Source organism: Elephas maximus, chromosome 2, assembly GCF_024166365.1.
Source record: "Elephas maximus indicus isolate mEleMax1 chromosome 2, mEleMax1 primary haplotype, whole genome shotgun sequence".
NCBI lineage: Eukaryota > Metazoa > Chordata > Mammalia > Proboscidea > Elephantidae > Elephas > Elephas maximus.
In genome coordinates, this window is record NC_064820.1 from 163,882,673 (window position 1) to 163,895,539 (window position 12,867).

Consider the following 12,867-nt stretch of genomic DNA (forward strand, 5'->3'; position numbering starts at 1 on the left):
AGTAGTACTTTTGGGCGCAAATGTATTATTGGGTGTTGTTTCTTTCCAGTTGTTTCACCAGAAGGGTCAGGTAGAACACAGAGTATTTGAAGAATCCATCAGTTCGACCGAAGTCTAGACTCAATGTGGACCACAGAGAGAACTTGCTTATCCCATTTATCTTTCAGTTGGGAAAGTAGAGAGTGAGACATTTAGAATCCAGAAAATATTTTAGGGGAGATTATTTCCCAGGATATCCTGGAATACACCCTCACCTTTTCCACCAATGAAAGTCTTCTCTGGTCTCTCCAGTTGGAATCAATTTCTCCTTCCTAAATGCACCTCAGTGGTCATCTGCTATTGAGCACTTCATCATTCTCTGTGTCACTGACCTGGCTTTCTTGGTAGATTGTAAAGACCATCTCTTAATCCCACCAACTCATATCTAATACTAATAACCAAAAAAAAAAAAAACTCAAGCCCATTGCCATCAAGTCAATTCCAACTCATGGAGTCATGTGTCACAGAGTAGAACTGCTCTATGGGTTTTTCTTGGCTGTAATCTTTACAGAAGCAGATTGCCAGACCTATCTTCTTTGGTGCCACTGTGTGTATTCGAACTGCCAACCTTTAGGTTAGTAGTTAAATGCAAACTGTTTGGGCCACCCACCCAAAACCACTGTCATCAAGTCAATTCTGACTCATAGCTACCCTAGAGGACGGCGTAGAACTGCCTCATAGGGTTTCCAAGGAGAAGCTGGTGGATTCAAACTGCCAACATTTTGGTTACCAGCCAAGGTCTTAACTATTAGGCAACCAGGGTTCCTTGGCCACCCAAGGACCAATAATAATAGCAGCTTTTATTTATTAAATGTTCACCACATGTCAGAAACTGTTCAAGCAATATATTCAATCTTTCATCAGCCTTTTGAAGTAAGTTATATTCAAACTATTTACTAGTCCAATTTAAGTAACTCTAAGTGTCTTGCAGAACAATGAGAATGGTCATCATTTTCAGGGGGCAAGAATTTCTACACTACTTTTCTACCATGACCTCTGGTGAGTGATAGAGATGGTGTTGAATCCCAACTTTGTGACTGTTGGCTGTGTAACCCTGGACAAGTCTCAGCCTCTCTGAGCCTCAGATTTCCACCCAGGTTTATCCGAGTTCCTAATTTCCGCAAGGGTTCTCCCGACATCTGTGATATCCTGCCTAGCACAGTGCCTGGGACAATAGGTCCTCCATAAGGAATTCCTGTCTTGCCTTACTAATATTTAGCTCCTTCTGAGCAGAAAGAACATTTACAAGGTCATTTCATCCCTCTCTCCCATTTCAACATTGAAGAAACTAAAGCCAAAAGGAGAAAGTGAATCAACCTAGGCTCCCTGACAGGTTGGTGGTACAGCATAACACCCAGCCCCATGCTATTGTCCTGGCTGCCTTCAGCCTCTCACTTTCCTACAGTGTTTCCTCAGAATAGGCATTGCTTGGTGTTGGAAAGCTCAGGCAGGAAGAGGGTGTGGGCACAAAGGTATATCATGTTCCATAGCCACACTGTATAGGACACCAGGGACACCCCAGCTTTCCTGAAGCATTACTTTCCTGAAATGTTTTGCGTAGATCAAACGTTTGCTTTCCTATTCCAGTAAGTCAGTTTGGCTCATGGCTGGGCATCTGTGTCATGAATTTGTCTTTGTGTTGGTTGTGTGATTGTATGCATATGAGATTTTATATAGAGATAAGTGTAATGTGTGCGTGTGTGTACATATATACATACATATATAATATCCTTAGGGGGCCCTGGTGGCATAGGAGTTAAAGAGCTCCACTGATAACCAAAAGGTCGGCAGTTCAAATCTACTAGCCGCTCCTGGGAAACCCTATGGGGCAGCTCTACTCTGTCCTATAGGGTGGCTATGAGTTGGAACTGACTCGACAGCAATGGGATTTGGTATAATTGTGTATATACACATGCACACACCACACACACGTATATTACATTTATCTCTATGTATATATAAGTATAAGAAGCCCTGGTGGCACAGTGGTTAAGTGCTCAGCTGCTAACTGAAATGTTGGTGGTTCAAACCCACCAGGTGGTCCGTGTGAGAAAAGACCTGGTGATCTGCTTCCGTAAAGATTACAGCCTAGGAAATCCTGTGGGGCAGTTTTACCATCATATAGGGTCGCTATGAGTCAAAATTGACTCGATGGCACACAGCAACATATTATATATACATATGTGTGTGCATATATGTGTATACTTACATAAACTACACATATATGTACATGTAAGTATTCTGATGTATATAATATACATACAGGTGTGTATATGCACGCATGTGTGTGTATATATTCTCATTAAATCACTTTCTTTAATTGTACTCTCTGTCCTTTGGTTACTGTTTAGCCCACGTTTGACATTTGCAATCAGGTAATTCTCTGTTGTGAGGGCTACCCCATGCATTGAAAGATGTTTAACAACATCTCTGCCTGCTACCTACTAGATATCAATAGCACTCCCCTCCCAGTTGTGACAACCAAAAAGTCTCCCGAACCAAAAAAAACCAAGCCCATTGCCTTCGAGTCAATTCCGGTTCACAGCGACCCTTATAGGACAGAGTAGAACTGACCCATAGGGTTTTCAAGGAGTGACTGGTGGATTTAAACTGCCAACCTTTTGGTTAGTGCCTGAGCTCTTAACCACTGTGCCACCAGATACTTCTAAATTTCCCCTGGGGTGGTACGGGGGAGGGAAATCACCTCTGGTTGAGAACTATTGATTCAGTCTACTGTCTCCCTCAGTGCATCGGTGCAGAGGGGCATATTACTTGGTGGAGGGATATTAATTGGTGGGAGCGCAAATATCCAGAACCCAAGCTAGGGTCTATACCCTAAGGAAGCTCCAAGCTTAGATTTGAAAACATTCTTATGGTTTCCATGTAGTGCAGGTTTCTATGTTCCTGGCAATAGCTATGTGATTTAACTTATTCTTCGCAAGAACCCTGTGGGGTAGTAGTATTGTTCCCATGTTGCTGATGTGAAAACTGAGGTTCCATGTGGCTCACCCAAAGACTTCCACAGCTAGGAAGATGCAGGAGGCAATGTCAAGCCCAGGCTTGGGTTCAGCTCATGCTGGGCATATGTTGTAATCGTTTGGGTGTGTGGGGCAGAAAAAAAGTTTGAGAAGCATTGCCTCTCCTTGGCTATCCCAGAATCACCAAATACCATTAGGGTAATCTAACCCAGAACATTAATTTGATAATCATACAAATAAATGAGTAGTGCAACTACTCTGATGAAAAAGTGTATATTACTGGGGGAAGAGACCTGGCCTGGTGTCAGGAGAGGCTTGCTGAAGGAGTGGATGGGTAAGGGGTTAAGAGGTGGAGAAAATAGAAAGGAATTCCAAGCACAGGGAGTCCTGTGATGGCGAGAAGGGTAGCAACTTGAGCCAGACTGGCTCTGCAGAGTGAGCTCTCACGGTTAGTGGAAACTCGTTACAGAAGGGAACACTGGATATATGGACTTGGCAGCTTTGAAGAGTTGGGGTGGAGGGGTAACTGTAATAAATCACAGAACCCCATCCAGCCTATTGCTTCTATAGAGGAGGAAACAGGCCCAGAGAAGTTACTTGTTCAGCACCTAGCTAGGGAGTCTCAGAGATGACGTGATACCTCAGATCTCTGCCTTTGTATCAGTGCTAATTCCAGGCATCACACCACCCCCGTCATTAGAGGACATCCTCTCTGTGCCCTGGTATTGCCTTCTCTTCATCTAGAAGAAGTCCCCAACCCTTGGAGCATCAGAGTTCTTGCCCTGAGTCTCACACTTCCCCCACTTCAGAGTAGTGGAAAATGCTCTGTAAGCCCATGTATACCTGGAGTCCTGAGCAGAGGACTATGCCCCAGGAGCTGCCCCCCAGGAAAAAGGGGAATCCATGGTTGGACTTCAGAACGGGATCAGCAACTGAGAACACTCCTGCCCAATGGAAGCCAAAGTTAAGAATGATCATTGCAAGCCAGAACTGACCTGTAGATGGGTTTGGCCTGGTCACACAGTGTTTTTAAATGTTTTTGAAATGTATTACCACCTTTTAAAAATCAGAAGATTTCATATAAAAATTCAGTGCTCTAGCCTGGATCCCTGCATGGCCATTGCCTTCATCTGCTCACTTTCTCCAGGTCCCCATCCCACCCACTCTGTCCTCCAGCCCAGAGGTAGCGTCCACAGCCTGGGGCTCTGCAGTGTGCACACAGCCGCCCTGCTCTGCCCGGCCCCACAAGAGCCTTTCAAAGATTTGCAGACAGTGACCTTGGAATGGCCCTTTGAGTCTTTGGGCTCCAGGCTGGCCAATACCAGTTCCTTCAGCTGTTTCTCCTCTGTTTTGGCCTGCCGTCTCCTCCCTGTTCTGTCACCTTTTTTCTAGCCACAGTCCTCTTGGTCTGTGTCCCTCTTAAAGGGCTCAGTAAGCTGAGTACGATGCTCCCACTCCCGAGTGGGCTGCCCATGCAGGGGATTTAAAGAAATTCCTTAGACTCTGCCACATGTCTTCTACCTGGTCTGGTGACCAGACCAGCCAGAGCTTGTTATCAGCTTCATTTGAAATAAGTCTCCTAACATGCAAAGTTGATTCCCTCTTGTGATTCTAGCTAAATAGAATAAACCCCTGCGGGGAACAACATAAAATCATTTCCTGAGCCTACACACAGGCAGACCTCTTCAATATAGGAGGAATGACAAGCATCTTGGAAAATTTTTTTGTTTTTAAGTGCAAGCAGGAAGAGAAGCCTAAGGAAAATACTCGTAAAAGCCCTTGTAAAATGACAGAGATTTAACTGGCCATGTGAAAGTGCTGCTGGTTCTCTCTGCTCCCAAAATGAACCCAGGTGGACTCTTGATTTTTTTTTGGCTCTCTGAGGTTAAAAGTGCAAAGGTAGAAAGCAAGAGAGCTATAATGAAAAAAAAAAAAAAAAAACCCTGGCCTGAAAATTTAGTACCCTGGGGACTTTTTTCCCCAATCTGCCACTGTGTATTGGGAGCTCTTAGGTAGGTCATGTAACATTCCGGGCCGCAGTTTCCTCATTTGTGCAAAGGGATTGCTGAATCAGACTAGAGATTCCACAAACTAGCAGTGCATGCGAAGCCTCCATCACTGTGTGCCCTCTGCCAATCTTCTCTATAGCCACAGATCCCCTGGCCTGTTGTCCTTTACTTACTGCGTTCCTTAAAGTCGACCTCAGCTCCAGTGATAACTGTATAGTTCAGCCTCATCTCCAACAAAAACATCTGTGTATCACAAATTCGATATGTGCATTATGGATTTTATTGGTATTTATATTATATGAAAGTTCCTAGGTAGTAGAAATGGCTAAGCACTGGACTTCCTAATGGAAAGTTTCGTAGTTCAAACCCACCCAGAGGCACCACAGGAGTAAGGCCTGGTGATTTTCTTCTGAAAGGTCAAAAACCAATAACAACAAACAAACTCGTTGCCATTGAGTCAATTCCAACTCATAGAGACTCTATAGGACAGAGTAGAACTGCCCCATAGGGTTTCCAGGCTGGTGGATTTGAACTGCTAACCTTTTGGTTTGCCTCCATAGCCCTTAATGACTGCGCCACAAATTGCACAGCCTTGAAAATCCTGTGGAGCAGTTCTACTCTGCACGCATGGGGTCACCATGAGTCAGAATAGATGGCAGCTAACAAGAATTGATGAAGTAAAAGAACGGAACAGAAGATTTCAAAGGGGGTCTCGAGAAGACAAAGTAAAGTATTATGATGACATGTGCAAAGAGCTGGAGATGGAAAACCAAAAGGGAAGAACACGCTTGGTGTTTCTCAAGCAGAAAGAACTGAAGAAAAAATTGAAGCCTCAAGTTGCAATAGTGAAGGATTCTATGGGGAAAATATTAAACGACGCAGGAAGCATCAAAAGAAGATGGAAGGAATACACAGAGTCATTATACCAAAAAGAATTAGTCGATGTTCAACCATTTCAAGAGGTGGCATATGATCAGGAACCGATGGCACTGAAGGCATTGGCGAAAAACAAGGCTCCAGGAACTGATGGAATATCAATTGAGATGTTTCAACAAACACATGCAGTGCTGGAGGTGCTCACTCATCTATGCCAAGAAATATGGAAGACAGCTTCCTGGCCAAGTGACTGGAAGAGATCCATATTTATGCCTATTCCCAAGAAAGGTGATCCAACCGAATGTGGAAATTACAGAACAATATCATTAATATCACACACAAGCAAAATTTTGCTGAAGATCATTCAAAAATGGCTGCAGCAGTAGATTGACAGGGAACTGCCAGAACTTCAGGCTGGTTTCAGAAGATGACGTGGAGCCAGCGATATCACTGCTGATGTCAGATGGATCCTGGCTGAAAGCAGAGAATATCAGAAGGATGTTTACCTGTGTTTTATTGACTATGCAAAGGCATTTGACTTTGTGGATCATAATAAATTATGGATAACATTGCTAAGAATGGGAATTCCAGAACGCTTAATTGTGCTCATAAGGAACCTTTACATAGATCAAGAGGCAGTTGTTCGGACAGAACAAGGGGATACTGATTGGTTTAAAGTCAGGAAAGGTGTGTGTCAGGGTTGTATTCTTTCACCATACCAGTTTAATCTGTATGCTGAACAAATAATCCGAGAAGCTGGACTATATGAAGAAGAAATTGGAGGAAGACTCATTAACAACCTGTATAATGCAGATGACACAACCTTGCTTGCTGAAAGTGAAGAGGACTTGAAGCACTTACTAATGAAGATCAAAGACCACAGCCTTCAGTATGGATTACACCTCAACATAAAGAGAACAAAAATCCTCATGACTGGACCAACGAGCAACATCATGATAAACGGAGAAAAGATTGAAATTGTCAAGGATTTCATTTTGCTTGGATCCACAATCAACAGCCATGGAAGCAGCAGTCGAGAAATCAAAAGATGCATTACATTAGGTAAATCTGTTGCAAAGGACCTCTTTAAAGTGTTGAAGAGCAAAGATGTCACCCTGAAGTCTAAGGTGCTCCTGACCCAAGCCATGGTATTTTCAGTCTCATCATATGCATGTGAGAGCTGGACAATGAATAAGGAAGACTGAAGAATTGACACCTTTGAATTGTGGTGTTGGCGAAGAATATTGAATACACGGTGGACTGCCAAAAGAACGAACAAACCTGTCTTGGAAGAAGTACAACCAGAATGCTCCTTAGAAGCAAGGATGGTAAGGCTGCATCTCACATACTTTGGACATGATGTCAGGAGGGATCAGTCCCTGGAGAAGGATATCATGCTTGGGGGAGTACAGGGTCACCGGAAAAGACGAAGACCCTCAATGAGGTGGATTGACACAGTGACTGTGACAATGAGCTCAAGCATAACAATGATTGTAAGGATGGCTCGGGACCGGGCAGTGTTTTGTTCTGTTCTGCAGAGAGTCGCTATGAGTCGGAACCGACTCGACAACACCTAACAACAAACAACAACATTATATTATTTTAGGTTAGGTTAAGTTAGGTCAGGTCAGGTCAGGTTAGGTTAAACCAAAAAAAAAAAAAAAAACCTGTTGCTGGTAAGTCAATTCCGACCCATAGCGACCCTATAGGATGGAGTAAAACTGCTCCACAGGGTTTCAAAGGAGCAGCTGGTGGATTCAAACTGCCGACCTTTTGGTTAGCAGCTGTAGCATGCCGTAGCTCTTAACCACTGTGTCATGTTAGGTTAGGTTATATTATATATACAAGTTGCTGTTGAGTCGACCCCAACTCATGGCGACCCCATGTGTATCAGAGTAGAACTGTGCTCCATAAGGTTTTCGATGCCTGATTTTTCAGAAGTAGATTGCCAAGCCTCTCTTCTGAGGCACCACGTACCACCTAAAATTATCTTGCTTGCACACACACTTTGGAAACACCAAACTGGGTTCATGATGGACTTCAGGAGGTCATTGTATGCCTTAAAATTGTGTATGTGCATTTTTGTGGGGAGAGATTTTATAACTTTCCTGCTATTCTCAAAGGTCTGTCTCTTCCGTAAGGGAGCTGAGACCCCTTGCCTCCAGCGGGATCTTTAAGAATATCAGACTTTTCTGGGAATGGAACAGAACAAAAGGACTGGAGTCCATATAGCCTGCCCAGGCTCTTCTTGGCAAGTCTTCTCCCAGCCCCTTTTAAAAGTCTTCTAATTGACTAAGGAATGTGGGAGTGGGGAGGGCTTCTCTTGTACCTGAGCCTGGGAATTGGACAGGGCACAGCCTAATCTCCTGAGCAGGTTGGTCTCAGAGGTCTAGAATGCCAGTGCCCAGGGGAAAGGAGCAGGATTTGACTTAAAGTGACTTTGTAAACACTTGGCAAAGGCCTCGCACCCTAGAATCAGATCTGAGCATGCATTTATGCAGATCCGTTCCTTTCTCTTCTGAAGGCTCAGAAGTTGGGCTCTGCGGGAGTGGTCAGGGAGGAGAGCAAGAATGTCCTCCTATCTCCCTCCAGCACTGCTTTGCCTGGAGGAACTCCCTGCTATTTCTCCACCTGTTTGTTGTGTAGCTTGCTGAATTTCCATATGTTTGACCTGAATTGTTAAGTGGCTTGGATGGTCTGATGATAGGACTTTCTCTGTCCCCAGAAGTGATGGTGTGGCTACTGCTTCAAGCAGACACGATTGTGAATGCACTTGACAGACCACATAGCACCCTTGATCTTACCCTCTTATAGTCAGATAGTGAGCTTCCTGAAAGGAGGGGCAGAGTTTTATTCTTCTCAGAGCTCAGCCCAGGGAAGGGCTCGAATAGCAAATAGCCGACACACAATAAATGTTTGCTGAATGAATGAACGAATGAATGAATGGATGACAACTACAGCTCAGGTCGATACAAAAAAAAAAAAAAAAAAAACTAAACCCATTGCTGTGGAGTTGATTCCGACTAATAGGGACCCTACAAGACAGAGTAGAACTGCTCTATATGAGTTTCTTGGCTGTACTCTTTATGGAAGCCAATTGCCAGGCCTTTCTTCTTCAGAGCCGCTGAGTGGGTTCGAACTGCCAACCTGCTTGTGCTACCCAGGGTCCTTATGACTGCCACAAACAGGGAATAAAAAAGGCAATCGAGAAGAGTGCCGTAGTAGAACTGCTGTTTGCACTAAGCCTTGGAGTTGGGTATAATTTTAAAAGCAGAGCTGTGATGTGGTTAGTATAATAGGCTATAGTTATGATGTGGTTAAACACAGGGGCTCTGGAGTCTGGCATCTGATCAGGTTTGAAACCTGACACTTGCATTTGCTAAGTCTGCCCTTGCACACATTTCTAAACCCCTCTAAGCAAAAAAAAAAAAAAAAAAAATTTTTTTTTTTTTTTCTAAGCCTAAGAGTTCTCACCTACAGATCAGGGATAATGATCACACCTACCTCAAGGACTGCTTGTGAAAATTAAATGAGAAAAAAACAAAAACATAAAGCAGTTAGTCGTCATTATCATCATCAAGGAAAGTGGTAGGACATGTCACAGGGAGGAGCCTGAGTGACTGGAAGCACAGAGGCTGGCTAGTACCCAGCCGCCTGGTTTGTCTATGACTTCCACCAAATGATCCCTGACCTGAGCTGTTCTCAGCTAAAGGTTCCCATCCTGCTAACAGACTTCAGAGTGGTGTTGTGGAAGGGAAGTTCTCCCCTCTGGCCCTCAACTGCAGACTGCACAGCAGAAATGCTCTGCGTTTCCTCGTCCGAAGGTGGGTGGACTTGGCACCAGAATGAGGCTCAGGGTCCAGCTACGTGGAGCTCCTGCATCTGTAGGACCTGCAAGCAGATCCTTCTCAGGTTGCATTTCCCTTTGTTGTTGTTGTTGTTAGGTGCCTTAGAGTCAATTCTGACTCATATGGACCCCACGTGTTACAGAGTAGAACTGCTCCATAGCATTTTCTTGGCTTTAATCTTTATGGAAGGAGCAACGGTGGTGCAGTGCTTATGCACTAGGCTGCTAACCCAAAAATGAGCGATTCAAACTCACCAGCCGCTCCATGGGAGAAAGATGTGGCAGTGTACTCCATTAAAGATTACAGCCTTGGAAACACTATGGGGAAGTTCTACTCTCTCCTAATGAATGGGTCATTGTGTGTTGGAATCAACTCAATGGAAGCAGATCATCGGGCATTTCTCCCACATTGCTGCTAGGTGGATTCGAACCGTCAACCTTTTGGTTAACATCTGAGAGCAGCCTGCAGGCCAGGGTGTCAATCGACGTGAAAGAAGGAGTCAGGATGCAGGAGCAGCTACAGAGTTGTCAGAGGCTGTTGCTGAACTTCTGCTCCTGGGCAGGTCCAAGTAGCCTTCCACATCTCTGGAGCAGGATAGGTCCTGGTGGGCTCTGTTCATTGCTCCCGTTTTTATTATCACCCTCTGTGAGTCAGACTCAGCTGTTTTATTTTTTTATTACACTTATCACTACCTGATACATGATAGCAGTGATTGTTGTATCTTGCCAGGCTCTTAGTAAGCACTCAATAAGTACTTGCTGGAAGTTGGAAGAATAAGTGAATGAGTACCCACAGTGCCTGGCACATAGTAGATGTTCTGTAAATAGTTGTTGAATGGTGAGAGCCTGCCTCCCTGGCCAGAGAACAAGGATAAGAGCAGAATGGGAGAAGGAGGATTTTGTTCAGAGAAGGCTTTATGGAGGTGGTATTTAGGCTAGACCTTGAAAGATGGAGTGAAATTCCACGAGGAAGGTTGAGCAGCAGAGCATTTCAAACAGAAAGGACAAGTGTTTAGACGTGGAAAGTATTGGGAATGTTTGAGAAATTAGGAATAGTTTGGTTTGGCTGATGGGCTGGAAATGTAAAGAGAAATCACAGGAAGTTATGCCTGAAGAGGAGTCCCTGGATGGTAAAAACTTAAATTGCTAACCAAAAGATTGAAGGTTTGAGTCCACCTAGAGGCACCTCCAGAGAAAGGTCTGCTGATCTACGTTAGATAAATTAGCCATTGAAAACCCTGTGGACCACAGTTCTACCCTGACATGTGTGGGGTTTCCATGAATCAGAATTGACTCGATGGCAACTGGGATGCCTGAGAAAGTTTCCCCAGTGTTAGAAAGGGCCATGAATACCAGGCCAAAAAGCATGCCACCATCCATGATGGTCTTTAAAGAGGGAGTAATGTGATGTGACCTTGCTTTAAGAAGATTATTATGGCAATGCCTTGCAGAGTAGATCTGAGGTGGGAGGGAGACAGATTACAAAGATATGAAGCGGAAAAACTTGGGGAAGGATTCACAGGGATCAGTGTCTCATTGGAAGTTGATTTAAAACACTAAGTAGGGAAGGTGGAGTCAAAGATGAGGTTCAAGTGCCTACATGGGTGATTGAAAGAGGGATAATGACATTGCAGTACAACCAAAGAGGTCAGAAGGGGGAGCAGTAGGATTTGGGAGTATGGAAAGGAGAATAAGGCAGTCTGGTCTCAGATTCCCCATTTGATGAATCAGGACACTTGTGGGACACACACACAGCAAAGTCCCACTGGCTGTGGAAACAGAAACTGAAACTTCAAATGTAGATAAGGCTTGAAAAATCTGAGTCACCTTCATGGAAGCCTCCTCCATGGACAGAGTCTACTGAGGCCTTTGTCTTAGTCATCAAATGCTGTCATAACAGAAATACCACAAGTGGATGGCTTTAACCAAGAGAAATTTATTTCCTTACAGTAAGGTTGGCTACAAGTCCAAATTTAGGGTATCAGCTCCACGGGAAGGCTTTCTCTCTCTGTCTGCTCTGAAAGAAGGTCCTTGTCCTCAATCTTCCCAAGGTCAAGGAGCTTCTCAGGTGCAGGGACCCTGGGTCCAAAGGACATCCTCTGCTCCTGGTGCTGCTTTCTTGATGGTATGACTCCAATTGTCTGCTTGCTTCTCTTTCCTTTTACCTGTTGAGAGATAAAATGTGGTGCAGGCCATACCCTAGGGAAAATTCCCTTTGGATCAGGAATGGGACCTGGTAAGGGTGTTACAATCCCACCCTAATCCCCTTTAACATAAAATTACAATCACAAAATGGAGGACAACCACACAATACTGAGAATCATGACCTAACCAAGTTGATACATACATTTTTGGGGAGGACATAATCTATGACATTCTACCCTTTGTCCCCCACCCCACCAAAATCACATCCTTGCAAAATGCCAAACATATTTATCCCATCATATCATAACAGAAGTCTTAACTCCAAGTCCAAAATCCAAAAATTCCTCTTCATCTGTGAAATCTATAACACAAGTTATTTGCTTCTAAAGGCACAGTGGCAGAACAGGTACAAGCCAGACATTTCCATTACAAATGGGAGAAACTGGAGGGAAAGAAGGCATAACAGGCACCAAGCAAGTCAGCAGAACATATTACATTAGCCCTCAAAGCCTTCAAAATAATCCTCTGTTCTCTGAGACAATTTACACAATAACCCAGCCCTCCAGCCTCTGGGCATTGGCCACACAGTCCAGATTCTGAGTGGAGGCCCCTTGGCCCTGGGCTTGAACTCTGCCTTCCAGGCCCACTGGGACAGCACTCTGCTCCCTCAGCTTTAGATGCACCATTCTCCTAGACCATCTGAGTGGCAGCTCCACCCTTAGAAACACCAGAGGCCATGGCTCCACCCTTTGAAACTCCTGAAGTCATGGCCATAGCTTTTGAGACTGAGGCAGCTCAGCTTCTTGTGCTGTCTCTTCAGCTTCTGTTTCCTGGTTTCTTGGCTTCTGGGCTCCTCAGGCCTCATGCCCGCATCTGCCCTGCTGGGGCAAGTGTTCCAAAACTCTGTAGCTCTACCAGTAAGTGCCAGGAGGCAGCCCACTCTGCCAGGAAGCCTCCTGCACACAGGCACTCA

At 44.6% G+C, this 12,867-nt stretch overlaps 1 protein-coding gene across 13 annotated transcripts in view; it reads left to right on the top strand.

Annotated features, from left to right (window-relative positions):
• The window catches only part of ADRB2 (adrenoceptor beta 2), a 175,313-nt gene that overhangs the window by 40,215 nt on the left and 122,231 nt on the right, over positions 1 to 12,867 (top strand). The window lies entirely within an intron of this gene.